The following is an 18,814-nucleotide window of genomic DNA, read 5'->3' on the forward strand; positions in this document are numbered from 1 at the left end:
CAAGGAAAAAATTAGATATTATCGTTAAAAACTTGCTTTAAATTTTAAAAGTATTTGAGCAGTCACTTCTTGAAACAATTGATGAAGCATTGCTAAGCAGCATTTTGTGGACCACAGAAAAAACTGTCAAAAGTGTGTTAGAAACGTAAAATTGTATTAATTTGATAAAATTACTTTAAAAATAGGCAACAGTGGCAGAAATTTCTGTGTAGTTGAAAAAGGAAACAACATTCGCCTGTGGAAAGTCCACTGTTGTTGGACTTCTTGTGAAGTGGTATTCAAATGAAGCTCTTATAAAATTTAAGTTAAAAAAATCGGTAACAATTTAAAGACACAGGAAGCGTACGTGAACTAAATCGAGTGAAGACAAAACACGTCGCTGGAAACGAAGAAAAAGTTGGAGCTGTAATTCAAGCTTTTGAAGAGAATCCAACTAGAATTATGCTAATGTTACAGGTGGATATTTACTTGAATTTCTTGATTTTTTTTACAATGCACCTATAAGATAAAACGTCGTATATCACTCGTGATTGAAATGCCGTAAAAGCTCGTGAGAAGTGTCCCACTCGTGCGCAAGCGCACTCGTGGATGAGAATTCTCACTCGAATATAATGATGGATTTCTATCACTTATAACTTATAATATAGTATTGTGGTTTTAGAGAAGGGGAGTATGATTTTGGCCAAGAACCGGCACATTTTGCTAATTAGCCTTATTTAGAGCAATTTATGAATTTCGTGATTAAGTGTAATTAACGTCAGCGGGTAGTGAGTGATAAAGAGTTGAAAAAAGTTGAGCTATTCCCGTCTGTTGAAACGTCACCGAGTTTTCATTCGTCTGAAAGCCATAAAATTATTTCGTGCGGAAGTTGTTTGTGGTGTTGAATAAAACTGCAAACAATCCGAAGACTAATTACCGGCGAGAGCTCGTTAAGAACGAAGAGTGGAACACAATGGAGGTTGTGGCGAAGACAGGGGCGGCTCGGGCTTGCGTTTGTCCCCGAAACGGGGTATAAATCAGTCAGGATATTAACCCCGCGTGTGCAATGTCCACATCATGGTGATTTACGCGTCTAGAGGGCCATTCTCGCCGCCTACTTGTTACAATGTACGAGCCGCGTCACGTTGCATATAAAAACGTGTTTATGGCCGCCGAGGTGATAGAATATGTCCCGCTGTCGCCGGAAATAGCCGCCATCAATCACAATTTACCGAGCGCGCATTTGACAATCGCTGCTCGGACCCCGTAATTTGATCACGGTAACGACGTCGGAGTGACAATTATGAAATTACATTACTCATTGAGATGTACGGGAAACGACGGGCCTGCTGAGACCGTCACTCATAAATCATAATGCCTGTCAGCTTGCTTTAACGGGGATGCTAAAAATACGTATTTGTCTTTTGCGTGCTTTATATCTTATGACATATGACACACCGACGCGTCCTCTCTCTTCCCTATGTATGTGTGTGTACGAAAGCCGAGGCGAATTTTTCACCGCCAGTTTTATGACTACAACTCCAAAATTCATAAATCTACACCTTTCCACAATGCCGTAATTTGCAGCCATTTACGTTCCCGACACGCGTCAATATTTTTTACGCTTTTGCTTATATTTATCTTCAAAAAAAAAAATAAATACGCAAGGAGCTTTCAAAAACCAAAGCACAGTAGAGCGCACCAAATGCAACATTATATTCTTGCCTGTGCCGACAGTTGCATATTATAGAGGACGAATTAAGTAGTTCATGAAATAAACATGACCTATATAGATTAAAACGCTAAATTAATTTATTCAAAACTTATCCAAATAGTTTATGAATAATTCGATTAATCACGACATGAAATGGCTTACTCGGTATGGACGTGAAGTTACGTGATTTCCGACTAGTACATACAACCACCATTATTTATTAAGTAGCTTGGACTTGTAAATTTTATCCACATTGTCGAAGTGAGAAGTTCTACTACTTACATTGTTAATTCTCTCTCAAATTAAGTCATATTCTATAAACACATTGATCAGTGTTGACAATTTCGTTATTTAACTCCTTATAAAAGCCTATTTTTGACTTTTGTGTAATTTTTAGATTTTCTTAACTTGGCGAAACTTATACAGAATGTTGCATTTAAACTTTAAACTCCATACAAGAAATACTTACTGTGAATTTTAATAGGTAACGATATTAATCTAAAATTTTGTACACAGCATAATCCGTAAGATCACTTAGATCCTATCCAATTACATGGTGTTTCACATACCTTTACGAGCCCTGCACCTTATATACGCACCCAAATATACAAAAGTTACAAAACACTAAATATAGCCGTTTTCAAAACATTTTGTGTTTTTTTAATTGTCTTGGATGTGCACTTGGCCTTTTCGTTAAGAGGTTTTAAAATCGTTTGAAAGAGAAAGCTCAGAATCTTCCCTTTGGTGTTTTCAAAATTATTAAAAAGTTTAACAAATCCAAAATTTTTTAATGAAATGCCCTAATGTTTATTTCACTAAATGGAAAACAAATCAAGTCGGCATCTTCTTTTTTATTAATAAGTTATAACAGATTGTCTCAAATTAAGGTGTGACAAATAGGCATGTTAAACTATTCAAATTTTATGAAACATTTGGAGGAAGTATGTAAATTATTGCCAAAACAGAAAATAAATGTCAGTGCTAATTAGAAGGGAAAATTGAATTAACTAAAACCAATAAATCAGCATTATTTTGCTGTTTTTAATTAAGAGCATTTTTTAAATAATATTTATTAGTTTTGTGTGACAAGGTAATTAATTCACAATCGTGGTAAATGATACCGATCTGACCTACTTGAGAAGGAATTAATTACCTAGTTTAAATTTGATGTTTTAATTAAGCGTGTCCTGCGTTGTGTAATTTTAAATTTGACGCTGTTGAAGAGTAATGAAAATTGGACGTTGGGGTACGTCTTGACGCTTGATGAGATTTATGTGTAAACGCACTATATATATATCGAATAAAGTTTCATATCACGAGACGAGGGCGTCGGTTCAGTAGCGCTCCAGCACCTCATGCTGGCTTGTGGACGTAAAAGTAGCGATAACGATAAGCCTTCTCACGAAATGACATTTTGTTTAGTTTATGACTGCTGCTGGAGTCATAACTCATATTAATATCGTTATGTTTTTAACATTTTGCAACAAGAGTTTATGGCGTTCTTTTGTGCTTAGCGCTAAGGATATTGCATTTTACTGGGCGATAACACATATAGGCGTTGCTGTTTTTTTTCATATCCTTACAGATAACGTTACTTTACTTTATTTGGACGGGTTGATAAAGCGTTCCGGTGAGGTGCTTGCATTTTATTCTTGACACGGAATTCATAATAGACGATGAAATATCGGCTTGATAATTAATCTACAAATTAAAATACCCACACGTAACATACGAACACAAAAATTTATTTAAAACCAAAATAACACAAATGACAATCCAATTATAGCAGGTGGACATGCCGGCATTACCATACGAACTTTATGGCACCGTAAATTATGTTTATCTTTATGAATATTCGGAAATATATGGCAACTAATGTCACAGCAGGTTGCACTTAAATCATGCGTAGTTATCAAGAATTTTTACTGCTTCATGCATTATGGCAGCAATGCACCGAACAACGCTGCAGATTGATAAATTCCACAACGCCAATAAATTATTTCACGCAGGACTATCTACATAACTAGCCGTTTCATCAATCGCTGGAAAAATATATTTGCACGGCCCTTTTTGTGCCACGAAATCGAGAAAAGTAACGTGTTTCTTTCAAATAATAAAGTACGAGCAAATACTAAATATAAATAAACACGAGCTTTTATATACACTACATAAAATGAGAAATATGTAAATACATGAGGTAACAACGTTCCTGTGGTGTCTACATTCCTAGTTTCTTCTTGATTCGTTTACAACATACTGTACTTGAATTCAATGAATTTTTCGAAACTGTACGTTGCTGAAGCCTTCGATTTCGTTACTTTTTTATTCTAAATTAATGAAAAAATTGTCTCAGCTGTAAAACTAAATTAATTTGATCAATAGAAACATATAACAGCCAGTAAAAGTTGGCTAGGGTGTGGCGAAAAATATGGGAAAATTATGGTCAATCTGATTAAACTTTAAAGGTGATTATTTTCTCGGCGAGAAAACTGTATTTACTGTTAAAATTCTAATAAAATGTGTGCAGGTCATAAGTTGTTTGCGAATTTATTTATGTACTGTTAAGTCTGGTATTTATGCCGGCGTACATTGTGCAGTTATATCTGCGAATACTTGAAACTTGCATAAACTGGTAATTTAAAAGGATATTGATGGCTCCATAAAGCCGCATTAACCGTAAACATAATACGGGGCATAATTTACTCACAACCACGCAATTAATATTAAAGTCACTTGTAATCTAATCCGATGACGCTGAAACGGCATTACACGGTGGAGTTGGTGCCATTGCATTTTTTCTTTTTCAAGTCATTTAAATTTATTGCCGTTAATCGCAGACGACGTGTTGTTAGCACACTCATCAGCTGGGTCAAGCTGTCGAAATTAAATATAATAATGGTATTATTGAGTAATTGCGGCAAATCACGAAGGTTTTTGCGGAGCGACGTGAGCACTAGAAACTCGAGAATTGGCATGTTTATGGGGCAATTACAGAAATGAGCTGGTTTAATCGCCATCAAACGGGAATGATTAGTGGCTTCATTATTTCCACCAATCACGTTCACGTAAAATACTACATGTATCCTATAATTAAAACTGCAATTTATTTCCAATTGCCCGCCAAGTCGCGCCGTTTTATTGTCATGTTCGGCCGCTATCACGTCCGATCTCCCGATTTATCCAGCTTATTTTAATTGAAAACAGGCGCACCGAGTTGATTTATTGAAGAAAATTGCCGCGGACGGGGCAGATACCTTTTTTTCCAATTTGAAAGTGCATATACTAAGGCCAACAGCGTCTTATTACGCTCAATTACACCGAAATTGCCGGGTAATGTTGATAATTAAACCGCGCCGCTAAATAAAACCAATTAGACATGCAGATTTCCGGCGTGTCGTAAATTATCGACGAAAGCATTTTAATGAAAATTTAATTGCGACCAAGTGCTGTACTGCATTTTTAATCGAACCATTCAACGTGGATTTTCAGCATACCTGGCCTCAAAAATTGCTTTTTTACACCATTCCACGGCTACCTTCACGCACTCACTCACATACTCCAAGAGCATCGCTGTACCTACGTCTCAACGACATGCCTGGCCTTAGGCCTTCAGCTCTCATACACCATCCAAATAAATAACTTCATAAAAAACGATAATAATTCTGTTCTTTTAAGTACAGTCACGATCGAAAAGAATGAAACCCCTACCAACCGGCCCGGATAGCAAAAGTCCGACTAAGATCTTTTAGGTCATACATTACAACAAACAGTTTAGTTTACAAAGTGTTCAGATAGTTTACACAATACCCAGCTAGTTTATAAACCAGCCAAACGTATACAGTAACCGTAACATATCGAAAGATTTGTGGCTGCGCTTTTAAGGGTCTCATTCTTTTTGATCGTGACTGTACGGTATACGTGGAATGGATTTTGGCTTGTACTAGGGAAAATCAGGAGTATAAGACACTAATTTTAATTTAAACCATTTTCTGCTTGGCGCAGTACATTATATCAATAATGCCATATTAGGAAGTTAACACTCCAAAGCGGACACTCCAAGCGGTCACTTGATGTGATTCACATTACGCCACAGCGGACATTAGTGCGTATTATTAGGAAAGAATATGTGTTTGCTTGATGTAATGAAGCAAAATATCTGGCGGACACCGATGTCCGCTGTGACGCCTCAATCAAAGTACTAGCGGGCATCGGTGACCGCTGTGACAGCGTAGACACAAAAATTGAAGTATTGGGAAGAAGGCCTTCCTTATTTATTATCAGAAAATTTAATATTCTTTGCGTGGTGTGGCGTCATGTTGCATGCAGTATCGGCACCTAAATGCATCAATTGTCATAACATTGCCACCCAAGCCGTTCATTTCGTATAAGCGCATTGCTTACTTAACCAGGAGCAACAAGCCTCGGTTTGTGTGGAAGCAAATGCAACATGTCCTGAATTGAAACGATGTGATTACCGAGTAGCTCGTTGAAATGCATATGCTTCACCTATGCATTATGCACGTCACTCATGGTCTGGCATTAATATGATTAACATTCACTTCTTAGGAAACACGGTTGACTGAAATAGACATTTCTGGTGTTGATTACCCGGAATCTTGCTTGTTTAAGTGCCGCTCTCGCACCAGCTCCGTTTTTTCTTGGTGAATTTATCCAAGAATTAGTTTATGATACCGGGATTAACGTGTGCACTCAGCGGTTCCCGGCCATATATATATAAAACGTGTTGATGAAGAGAAATGTTGTATGTGCGCTGGTGCAGTCGTAAAGCTGTCAGGGTCGAAGTCGGAAGCACTCCCGGCTGTTACCGAGGTGTCGGAACGAGGTACCAAATTGCCGCAACGCATCAGGGAGGCGGCTGACATCGTCGCTGAGCCTCGAGTAATGGTCCGGAGGTGAGAGTCAAATGGCGGCCTAAATAAAGAAATACGGCAAGAGGCGACAGACAAATTAGCGCACGACTCGACCGTTATATACACATATTATAGGATGTGTGGTGTGTGCCCAGAGACGGAAAGACTAGTTTGCTGCTGACAAAACAGGACTCGACACCCGTAAATTTGATTAGCTGACACGTATGAGGCGGCCGGGAGGTTGAATTATTGCCTCAATATACGCCCCCGAACGCTAAGCCATCAGCTTATTAACAAACTTGGAGAGCTTTAATGCCACGGTTTACACTACCACCTATTATTATCTTTAAGCACACAGTTTCTATAATACACCTATAACTATATATCTTTCATATTAAATCTTCACTCAAGAAACGTAAAATAACGCAGGATGGCCTCAGCAGTGCTGCATTAGCCAGCCGTACTATGTAGGCTGCAGCTTAGGGGCGCAGTGCCACAAAAGTAAAAACGAAAAAAGTTGATTCTTATGTAGAATTTCTTGCTGAATTTTAATCTGTAGGTCGATTTTTGATTTAGAATTGCCTTCATTATGAAAAACACGTTTTTCTGAAAATTTTTGAGAAACTAAAATTGCGCAAATTTTGTGTTTACATCGTCACATTTTCCTTTGGAATAAAGCTAGAAAATTCATTTTTTTGCACTAGATTCCCCTATATATGTAGATTCTAACGTATGTAAACAAGCTTTAGATTTTAAAAAAGAAAAGTAAGAAAATTACAATTTTCTTGTAACATGTCATATTTGTGTAGTGGAATTTTTGTGATGCGAGATTTTTTTTTATTTTAAAAGATAGACTCCTACATAAGCGAGACGAAATGATACCAATAGTTCAAATAAGTTTTTGGTGCAAGAATTATTTCGATATCTTTAATACCCACCAAGTTATTGCAATTTAAAAGATGCTGTAATATGCGCGCGAGGTGGAGATCGTGGCATATCTCCCTATGCGGTGACTACAGGACCACTGGACCAAGCCCGCTAGGTCAAATGCAGCGCTATGTCGTTCGATTCCTCTTGATTTTTAGTTTATTTTTTTTTTCCAATTACAAACATTTTAAAGGTTAAAAAACAGTAAATAACAAAATAATTAATAATTTTCACGTCTAAGAAAACTCTTACTCTTAACTAAAACTCTTGAAATTAGTTAAAATTACACACTTTAGTTATTTCTTTTTTGACCTTTTGAGTTCAGCACCAAACCAATTTAAATATGTTGTATCTGTAAAACGAAACTCTGCAATTGCTTTTTTTATTAATAAGCCAGTCATCGCACGATGGTAAATTGAAAATTCTGACGCGTCGTAATAAAGGAGTTCAAACTGAATTAAAAATTCCTGTAGTTAAAAGTTAAATTTTCAAGTTAAGTTTTGGTAGTTCGGATTATATATTTTTGACTTTAGTTAGCGGAAACGACAACTCTTGCAACATTAAATATATACTTGTTAAAAAAAATTACTAATTAGGTAATGTTTTATGATGTACAAAACATTTAAAAAACTTCTTTTGACAATAAATCAAAGTCGACATCATTGGAAACAAAAGAGCAACAATCAATACCGCTGCAATCCTTTACAATCTTTGCTTACATAATAATAGGTAATTTATTTTTGAAATTTTTACTTGTGGCTGTCTAACATGTACCTATAAAGGTCTCCAAGGCTTGATGGAGAATCGAGGTTTTTTGTGAATAAATTTTACTCTCAGCATTTCAATATCTGCAATTCAGTTCTTATACAGGATGTTTGAAAAAGATATTGCCAACCTTCAGGGGATTATTTTTTATTTTTTTTTTTATTTATTTAACGCATCACCCAGAGACCACTAGCGGCAACAGCAATCAATGATTTCTAACAATATACAAGTATATACAATATATTGAATTGTCAACTTTGGTGAAGAACCTCGGCTTCCACCAAGAATGCCCGGAGCGATTTCCACTACCGGCCAGGAGGTCCCGGCAGCTTGCGGTCAGCATGCCGTGCGCCCGCGCCGGGCAGCCACTGAGAGACGCTCCACTGTCAGTTCTGTGGATTATTGGCGATAGCCAACCTATAACTTTAACTTTAATTTATAGTCAAAAATGAATCGTTTTGTTTCTATGAAACTTCTGTAGACACAAAATAGGAATAGATAGGAACAAAACAAAGAGTGATGGCAGAATGTCTTTTCGATAGCAAGATCCGCAAATGCTACGATGACGAGTGCGGGATTCTATGAATTCGAAGGGCAAAATGTAACGAAGTTAGGTGTCACCATTTTGAAATGTTGTTGTAAATTTTTTGCCTTTTTAATAGAAATTAATTAAAATGACTCTACGAGCCGAGCGGCTCATTTTAGAGAAGGGGGTTAATATGCAATAATAATTACCCGCAATAACACCTCACAGTGTATCAGCATCTTTACGAAACACTCTGTATATGCTCATCTACATAAAGTGTGCATGTATCTCTGTCTCATTATTGGGCTGCTTATTTCTAATAGTGTAAGCTTGTTGTTTAAAATTTAAATGAACTGAAATTTTTTATGTAATGCAGCGAGTGCAAGAACTGTTACTTGTGCCAACTGCTGTCTGCCTGTTGATGGGCATTTGCCGTCCAGGCTGTCTGTATCATGATTTATGTGAGTGTTTTTGCCATCTCGATCCTGATTGACTTTTTTGGAATTATTCATGTATGAAGCTTTTTTGAAATATGTATTTGGCATTACACCGTCCTTGTTGCGCTTCTGGCATGCATGGTTGGTTCAGCTTCAATCAAAGAGGTAATTATTTCCTAAATAGGCGATGACACGAGGCAGGTTTTTGAGCGACACCGTTTCTGTTGGACATGACCTGGACGCGAATCGGATACAGATTCCCTGATTACCAGCCAGCGTTAATTCATGGCGCGCATCCACTCTAGAACAAAGGTCGCTTTGTGACATGGCAATCCATCAATCAAAGAATAAAGGCGAGCCGCCCGATGTAATTATATCTAGACAGCAGCACCGGCTGGGCTACTTGCTACAAGTCGACCACCGTTACTTGTTATACCAATTCATTGCCGCCGCGCCTTGAAGGTAATTGTGGCTTGTAATGGATAACATTGTCTTTTTTAAATGTCATCAGGTTGTTTCGGTGATAGATTTTATCATAAAAATCTTGATTGAGTGGTTGAGTAGGTAGGTTCGATTTCTCAATAAACTAAGTAAAAGTGTCACTAATAGATCGTAAAGTTTTTTCGTAATCCGGTGAGGTGGGAAACAAGTTTGAATTAATTTTCCTCCTTGTACTTGTCACGAAACTGGTGTTTTTTTAATTTGATCCGTCACATAAAGGGTTTACGACAGCGATATCCATATTAAACACTTTTCCGAAGCGGCATTAGCATAATATAATTTTCACTCATCTCTGCGTTGATATGATGTTGTAAAATGAAAAAATATGTTTATCGTTGGAGTTATTATGACCATTATAAAATTTACGATAATTCGAGTCCATTAAGCTTTCTATAATAAAAGTCAAAGTGGAGTTGTTTACGAGTGCTGTCCATCACACACGATAGGAACAGTGGGATTAGCGGACAAACGCTACTTTCTATGGTAGTCACTACTTTATCTCCGTATAAATTCAGACCATAAAACAAAGATACATACTGATTACTGATTAAAACCTGGCCGCTACATGCGAGCGGACGCTAACAGTTTATGACCGTCGTAAATGCCATAAACACTAGGACATTCCGGCTGTATTCTGTACATGCACGAGTCATAAAACATACCGGCGATCGCGGCCATCCACGGCCATACCGACCAATCACGATGAACTAAGCTGGATGCGAGCTTTGCGGCTCCTTAACCAGAGACGCCGTCATCTGTAATAACCCGGCTAATAGAGCTTTCCGACGACCGAAATATTATATCAATATTCAACACCATAAACAAGGCCCTCGTTACACAGCATAAACAGTGCTTTACATTCAAGCTACCTCCAAGACATTTTTTATGTTTTGAAGTTTTTCTTCCCGTTCAACACTCCAGTGATGAAGTGATGTTAAAGTGCGCGACAAAGACAAGTATGTAGCTATTGGGGGTATAATCAAAACTAGTTTTTTTGTTTTCAATCCTAATTTAAATCAAAAATTTAATTCTGTTTTTTGTCCATTATCAATTTGCGCCAAAGGACTAGAACTAGAAAAATTATTAGTTCATAAATATAATAAAATGCAAATATTCCAGTTAATCGCACACAGTTAAGTACGCTACATCTACTACTAAAGAAGTATAAAAAAACATAAAACAGAAAACAAAATAAAAAAAAATAAAAAACAGAAAAAAAAGACTTCTAGACATAAGGATTAATTGTCTTAAATATTATCCCAGCAAATCTAAAGCATAAACTGCATCAGGTGGTGTTTTCGATTAAATTTGTATAAAATATGGTAGATTGATTATCACTAATCTACAAAACCTAGGACCACACTTTTATTTGTCGGTTCCTCAAAGTTGACTTTTAAATAGTTCTAATTTTAACTTGGTTACAGGTAGTAGGTACCTAAATAGTTATTCGTACTCATTTTCTGTTTTCATTTTGTAGACTAGTGCTCTTCGGTTGTTTTTTTGCTACTCTTTTCTTATTTGTAACGATTCTTTTCTGCTTTTTTCGTTTATTTATCGTTACACTGATTCAGTTTCTTTCTTTTAGTAGTTGGTTCATTTGTGCCCGAGTTTTTCTTTTTTTTTCTTTTCGTCCACGTTTCAATTTATTGCTTCTTTTTATATACCCCTGTGTTTTGGGGGTTTTGTTTTTCGGTTCTTCAGTCGAAGGATCAATTTATAACAATTTCTTTTGCTATTTGTTTGATTTTGCAGTCATTTTGTTGGTCTGTTTGTCTTGAGTTCTGCTATTTCTAGTCGTAGTTACGACAGTTCTACCTTTGTTTTTGGTGTCTTTCTTAAAACTTTTGTGTTCTTTATTATTGTAGTAAGATTTAAATTTATATCACGATTCGAAAATTCTATGCTTTCCCGCTTTGTCTGATAAGTCTACATGAATGGTTTTTTAGAGACAAGCAGAAAGAGAAAATAGATTTGTTTCTGTTAATGTTTTGCTAATAAGTCACAAGTTGCTTAGTAGAGTCTTGAGTAAGAGTCAAGTCAAGTCTTATTCAAAATCGCCATCACATTGTTTTCTGTTTCTTTTTTGTTTCTTCTTTCTCTTCTGATTGTTTGCTACCTTTTTTAACTTTTCATGTGTATTCGCATTATGTATTGTGCATATACGAGTACAAGTAGTACACCTTTATTCTACAAAGGGTTATGGTGTTATTTGATTTAGTTATTTTTTATCTTGTTCCATATAATGAAATGGATACTTTTTATCCTATTAGCAAAAAAATTAATAAATGTTTTTTACTGTGTCTATCACATTCGCTGCCAAGGAAAATTTTGCAACATTGTTTCTTACGGCAATGCTCATTTTACTTTTGTATAACTATTTTTCGAAGGTGGATATAAGTTTAAGTATCATTTAAGGCGTTTTGTGTTTTTTAGAGCCAAAAAACTCAAGACGTCACCGCTGTCCTCCGTGGCATAGCGCTATTTTTTTTATATACCACGCCTTGGCAGTCAATCACAGCGGTCACTTTTTCTTTGCTAAAAACGCCAAAAGGGACACATTAGCGTTCACATCTAATACAGCGGACACATGCGTTTGTTTGTGTATGTAATATTGTGTCCGCTTGGCACAGTATATTATATCAATAATGTCGTATTAACAAGTCAACGCCATAGCGGACACCCCAAGCGGTCACCGAGCACGAGCGGGCACCGGTGCCCGCTGTGGCAGCGAATGTGCTATAAGAGAAAACGTTGTTTTATAGGTAACACCTAAAGAAAAGTTGGCTCTATCTGATAGTGATTTCATTCTGAAACTCGTCCTGACAGTTTTTTTGTTACTATTATTTTTTAGCTCATTTTAGTCCATTTTTGTATAACGTAGATAGAAAAAATTCCTCGCCATCTCTCGACTTATAAACACACTAAAACGTGCTTCTCTTTGATCTTAGAAGTTAAATAGAGTTGTGTGTAGACCGCAGTAGGTACCTACCATTGTTACTTAATTTAGCAGAACCAACAAGCGCTGAAGCAAATCGTCCTAAACGCCGCTAATTCAGTCAGTTTCGTGTTTGTCGTTTGTGTAAAGTCTTGAGTTGAAATTGATTTAATTATTTAGCAGTGCAGTGTTGTGCAAGAATACATTACGTGGTCCCGGAGGATTAGCGCCCGATAAGAGTGATGTATGGCGGGAAGTCGCGAAGACGTGGCGGGAGATTAGTGGGGATCGCTTGTAGAGCACGGGGTTGCTTCCGGTCGTGACAGCTGAGATAAATCACCGATCTCGTGCGTCGTCCGATTAATGGCCGAACAAATGTGGAAAACCACCTCTGCACTTTGGGGTGTTTCGCCTGAAACATCGTCCAACGCTGCCAATATTGGAGTTTATGTTGGCCGAGGCGATTTATGGCCTCCACGAAACGAATTCGCCCTCTCGGCGAAGCACTCCCAAACGATGGCCTGCCTGCAAATCGACACCCAACACAGCGCTTCCTGCATTATTCATCGATAACGGCGACGTCTGCTCACGACGCGATACACGACCCCTTTCAATTTCACAGACAAAACAATACTTTTTCTAATCACTCGCAAATTCGCACAGCATCAGCGAGAAGCAAAAACGGCGAATTTAGTTGATTTTTTCAAAAAAGTGTTCCGTTACACTTGTTTACTCTGTCGCCCCCTTCCGCCTTAATAAATATAAATTAGGAGCGCCCAATAATCGTCATCGTCGGTCATAAATCATCTCGATGGAGGGGTCATACGCCGACAGTTCAAATGGAATTATATTGTGCGTTTGAGAAAAGCGAGAATAGGGGGAGGCCGGACCTATTAACATGTTTGTGTGTTATGCGTCTCACGATGCGTCAGTGTTATCTAATAATCAGGAGGTCCCCCATATGTATGGCATTCTAATTGGTTGTCTTGTCCACAATGGGCTATCTGTGGCGGCGAGGCGTGGGCTCGCAAGGCATCCGATGTGTGTTTGTATGTGCTTCTTATGCCATTACCATTCAGTGCACCTATCGCCGTATCGACAACTTGTTAGGCCATTTACTTGAATTCTTCCTTTCATTATCGGCTCGTTAATCGACAACCATCTTGCGCCACTTAAAGTAGTAATTAGCCGAAGAGCGTTAATCAGCTCCTAACTAATATGGACTTTTACCAAAATTAACACTTTTCTGCGAGGGATTTAACAGTGTTGTTGGGAGATACCTTCACGAAAAAACTATCTCGAATAAATAATTTGTTTCGCTTGTTGCGTGTGAAGTTAGTAATTTATTATTATAATCCCAGTAACGATATATGTGTTTAGTGTTTAATGACAGATAATGGTTTCCGCTTCGCATTACATTGTCTAATAAATCTGCATGAATGTAGTTCGTTTTTAGTAAATAACTAGACTTTTGTGCTTAAATATGATAACGTCATCAATCACAGATGACAGTTCATTAAGCTTAGTCTATGTAACATTAAGAAGTATTTTTCAGTGTGAATTCGCGAGGAAAATATTAATATCTTAATCACGCTGGACAGGGAGATTGATCAACGCGTGTCAAAAAATTTAATTGAAACATCTATGTTGACGTTGGCTGACCACCAATCGTTCCAGATTATTGTCAACATCAATCATAATCAGTCAATCGGACACATGTGTAAGAAGTCATCTGGTTGCAGTTTGCACTAGTGCCATTTCTACACGTGATAGGTTGGGCAAAGAGTTTTTGGATGGGGTTCAGTTTTCGTGCAACCCATTATTATCCAGGATATGCACAACAATCGTTCGATTGTTGATCCCGGAACTCATTACATGGAGTCCAATGGGATCAGCGGGTGACTTATCCTGGCGCGATAATTAATTTCTATAGGGCTAGCGCGTAATTCAAGCTCTTTTGTCAAAGGCTTTGTAACGAGTCAGGGTGGTGTAATGTCGGTGGTCAAAGAAACAAACACGTATGACGTATTTCGATTGGCAAAGCTGTGGGCTTATTAAGCCCGTCGACCTGGAACAAATTCAATAATGCCCTCTACCTGCCGGAACAACTGAATGTTAACATATGAACTCGGCCATCGGATGTGACGTGCTCACTGAATCGCTTGCTACGATATGATCGGTTCCAAGCATAGAAATCGTGTGCAGATATATATAAAGCACTTTAATGCGCCGTAGATTTATGACTGCTTTTATCAGCACACAACCCTCCCTTAACGATGTCCGTCAGCGGAGGGCGCTTGACTCGTTTATGATGAACGGTTTCGTATAACCGACACTTGGCTAGGGGCTAGGGACGCAAGATATACAGGCCATTTGACGGGACATCTGTGCAATTTATGTGCCACTTTTCATACCGATAGAAAATGTAAATCATTTCGTGGACACGATGCAAAAACGCCGCTGGATAACACAGAAACAGACAGTCCGAAAGAACATCCATACACTCCGAGATATACCGGAAAAATACAATTTTTTCACTCAGAATGCCATTTTACAGATAATAGCCTACATGCTTTTTTCTTACGTGATTTCGCATTTCGAACAAGAAATTGCCAAATTGGCTTGAAAATTACATTTTTCTACAATCGCTATCCCAAACAAATACAGAGTGTTTCTCACAACTTTACGAGGCCTGCGCCTTATGTACGCACCCAAATATACAAAAGTCACAAAACACTAGAAATAAAAAATTCACATTCACAGCAACTCAAAAAAGTTGTAATTTTTGAAGGAGTGGAAAAACTAAAGAAGGCTATTTTCATAATTTGTAATCGAGTTCGTATCGGAATATATATTCTTAAGGCGCTGGATTTGTAAAATCCTTTTTGTAAAAACTATTACTTTGTCCCACTTTTTACTGAAATCAAATGTTTTCTGATTTATGTAACTAGTAAAAACGAGTCAACAGAAGATACATAATCTCAGATTTTAATAAATTATTATATATTTTTGTCCTGAATATTATGGTATAGTCTTAAAACCTGCGATTGAGAAAAAAAATCTTGTGTGTTGCGAGTGCAAATGTACAGTCACAATCATAAAGAATGACACCCCTATAAACCCGGCCAGCAAGCAAGGGGCTGAACTCAAACCGCAAACATTGTCGATTTCGAGAAAATGCCAACATTCACAACATTAATACAGAACACTTGAAAAGTAAAATAAAAAGTAAAAACTAAAATACAATCGTGACCAAGGTCGCACTACTATTTCTTGATTTTTGGGGGGATCATTTTACCTCAAAGGATCATTTTACCCCACTCTCCCCTACATTAATACGCAAATAACTATAACGTGTTAGTGTAGGTATATTGTTTTTAATCAAAAAGACAACAGTTTAAACAAATTACCAGCAACTAATTCTAGATATTTGTCAATAAAAATTAACAACCTAAGCCCTGATTATGCACACTGGTTTGAAATAGCATGGTTTAATTTTTTCCTCGCGTTAATCTGGAACATGTGATAGTTCACAAATCTCGTCCAACAACCCTCTGGGGTTGTATCCCTGGTATCAAATTCTCGTCTGAAAGGGTAGTGACCTAAGGATAATTGGATAACGCGGATTCGGACTTGTAGGGAGGGAAAAATTGCGAAAAAATCCATGTTTAAAGAAAGACATCAATTGATCTAGTGCAATTAGCACCGCCTCGACTTGATGATAATTGAAAACAGAGCCATATTTCAGTGATTGCATTAAGCTGTCCCACATAACACATTTGTTTCATTCGACCGTAAAAACTGAACGAAGCGGGTGGCAGTAAATGTCAGGAGCACATTCAAGTTAAAAATTAAAACCCTGGCTGGTACTCTGATTTCTCGGCCATTTACTGGCTGAATAACGGCAACGACGCGTCCCTCTCCACTAAATGAAGATATACAGACGCAGTTGCTTCCACCACATGTGGAAATATTTAATTTGTGTTTGGGTAAATGTCACGAAAATATTTGAAGTTACTACCCTGATTCTCTCTCTGTGTGTGTATGTGTAAATGCCCTACATTTTACGGGTTGCATGAACACACGAGACATAAATTACTTTATAAAATGCGCGTTATTATGTCCCTGTTTATTGGCTTATATTTTATCCATTATGCGGACGGCAACTAAAATTTAAAATCTTCTCTCCTGCTACGCGTTCCTGCCAGCGTCAAATAATAATAAGCAGCTTTGGCAAACACTGTCCAATACTTTTCTTTTCTGATAAAGTATTTGCAACAATCCGGTCGATTATTGGCCGTATCTGCATACACATTATGTTTTAAAGGGGGTACGTCACGTGTTAGGGTTATTCAGGGCTCTTTTTCACTTGCCAACAATGAGATTCTGTCGGTTCTCACCGCGCACTTTCATTATACGGCTTGACGGTGTGAAGTGGCCTCAGACGTGTCTCCGCACAGCAAAGACCCCTTTCCAGTTAATGGATATGCTTTTTTGAATGCCTTATTAAAATTTCCGAGCAGCTGGAGATGAATGGCATGCAAATTGGTCCCATTTCATCGCTCTTCGATCCATCCAACCGCAATCGTCGAGAACCTTGCGTATTTTAAATGACCAGGCTGGGTTTTTCGAATCATAACAGAGATATTCCGTTTGGCAGAAAGCGAATTGAGAGCGTGTATCGGTTTATTGTTTGTAGACAGTGCATTTTCTACATAATGGAACATATAAAATTGGGGCGGGTTTTATGGATCTTTAAATCAAAGCCGCGTCACATCAAAATAAAATATGGTATCATATTGGCTACATAGAAAAGGCAGCTCCTCAATGTTTATGGCCCGGGCCGGGAAATAAGCTGGCTGCTGGTGACGTTTATGAGATATGTATTTGCAAGCCCGTTTGCCAGTGCCGTAAATTTTGAATACGAAATAAACGACGGCACTGTTTACTAGACTTCATAAAGACGCAGACCTTTAAGAGTAAATTGCTAGGTCTAATGGTGTAATATTTTGATGCAATAAATTATAGCAGCCGTCTCGAAAAATACACACACATACTTCGTTTTTTCCTCTTTTCGTATCCCATAAGTTGGCAAGCTGAAAATTGAATCGTTTTATCACGTCTTCTATCTCTCCTCGAAAATAAACCAAAAAGCAAATTGTTGATGCTTTATCAACAGCTGCAGAAAAACGTCGGTATTTCTGGTAAAACGCTCATGTGCATGATTTTGTCATCAGTATTCATAATTGTGACAGTCATTAAAGACTTGTTTACAACTATGCGATGATGAGAAAGCAAGACAAGTAAAAATCCATTTGGGTATTAGGGTGCGAACACAGTTTTCAATTTCGGCTTCTATTTCGCAACGTATTTCTTTTCTTCACGTCGAGCTTGTTTCAGCAGGATAATTTACGGCCTCGAAGGCAATAAAAGGATCAACCACATATCGCTTATTTTTACACTCCATAATTTAACGTCTCCTTTCTTTTCGTTTCGCTGTAGACGGCAAAGCATATCTAAATCTTAATGTGGTTTATGTGGCAGAAAATTTGAAAATGCAACGCTCGCAAGGGCGATAAGTTTCCAGCAAATGAATTATCGCTTCAATTGTCGGTACAGAAAAAGTATTACATATCACTTGAGAAATATCGCCCTGAATTTTAATTTCGAGGCCTCAGCAGGACCGTAAGCTAAATTGTTCCTGGCCGAGGATGCAAATTGATTCTAAGCACTCGAGAACACGAAAAATGCTGACGGATTTAACCAACCACCCGTTGAAATTTTAGTGTGAAAAAATCACAATGACAATAAAACGTATGTCTCGTCATTTTCTTGTCAAGTGCTGATTAAATTGTTGGGTGTTCTTATAGATTTGAAACAGACGATTTACGGTCCTAGAGCTCTATTGACATGCTTACTTGACAAGGTGGTAGAAAAAATATATTTTAAGTTTTTATTTAAATTGCCGGATTTATTTAATTGCATAAAATGTGAAATAAAAGATTAAAATCGGTAACCAATGTTTTATTAAACCAGTAATTAAAACGACAGCGCATGAATTTATAAAATAATTCAGGGTACAAATGTTGCGTCCTTTTAACTAATTTCGCTATGGTGGTGTATTAAAAATTATTGATAACTTTTATTGTAATTTATAAT

The sequence above is a fragment of the Tribolium castaneum genome, chromosome 4 (genome assembly GCF_031307605.1).
Source record: "Tribolium castaneum strain GA2 chromosome 4, icTriCast1.1, whole genome shotgun sequence".
Classification (NCBI taxonomy): domain Eukaryota; kingdom Metazoa; phylum Arthropoda; class Insecta; order Coleoptera; family Tenebrionidae; genus Tribolium; species Tribolium castaneum.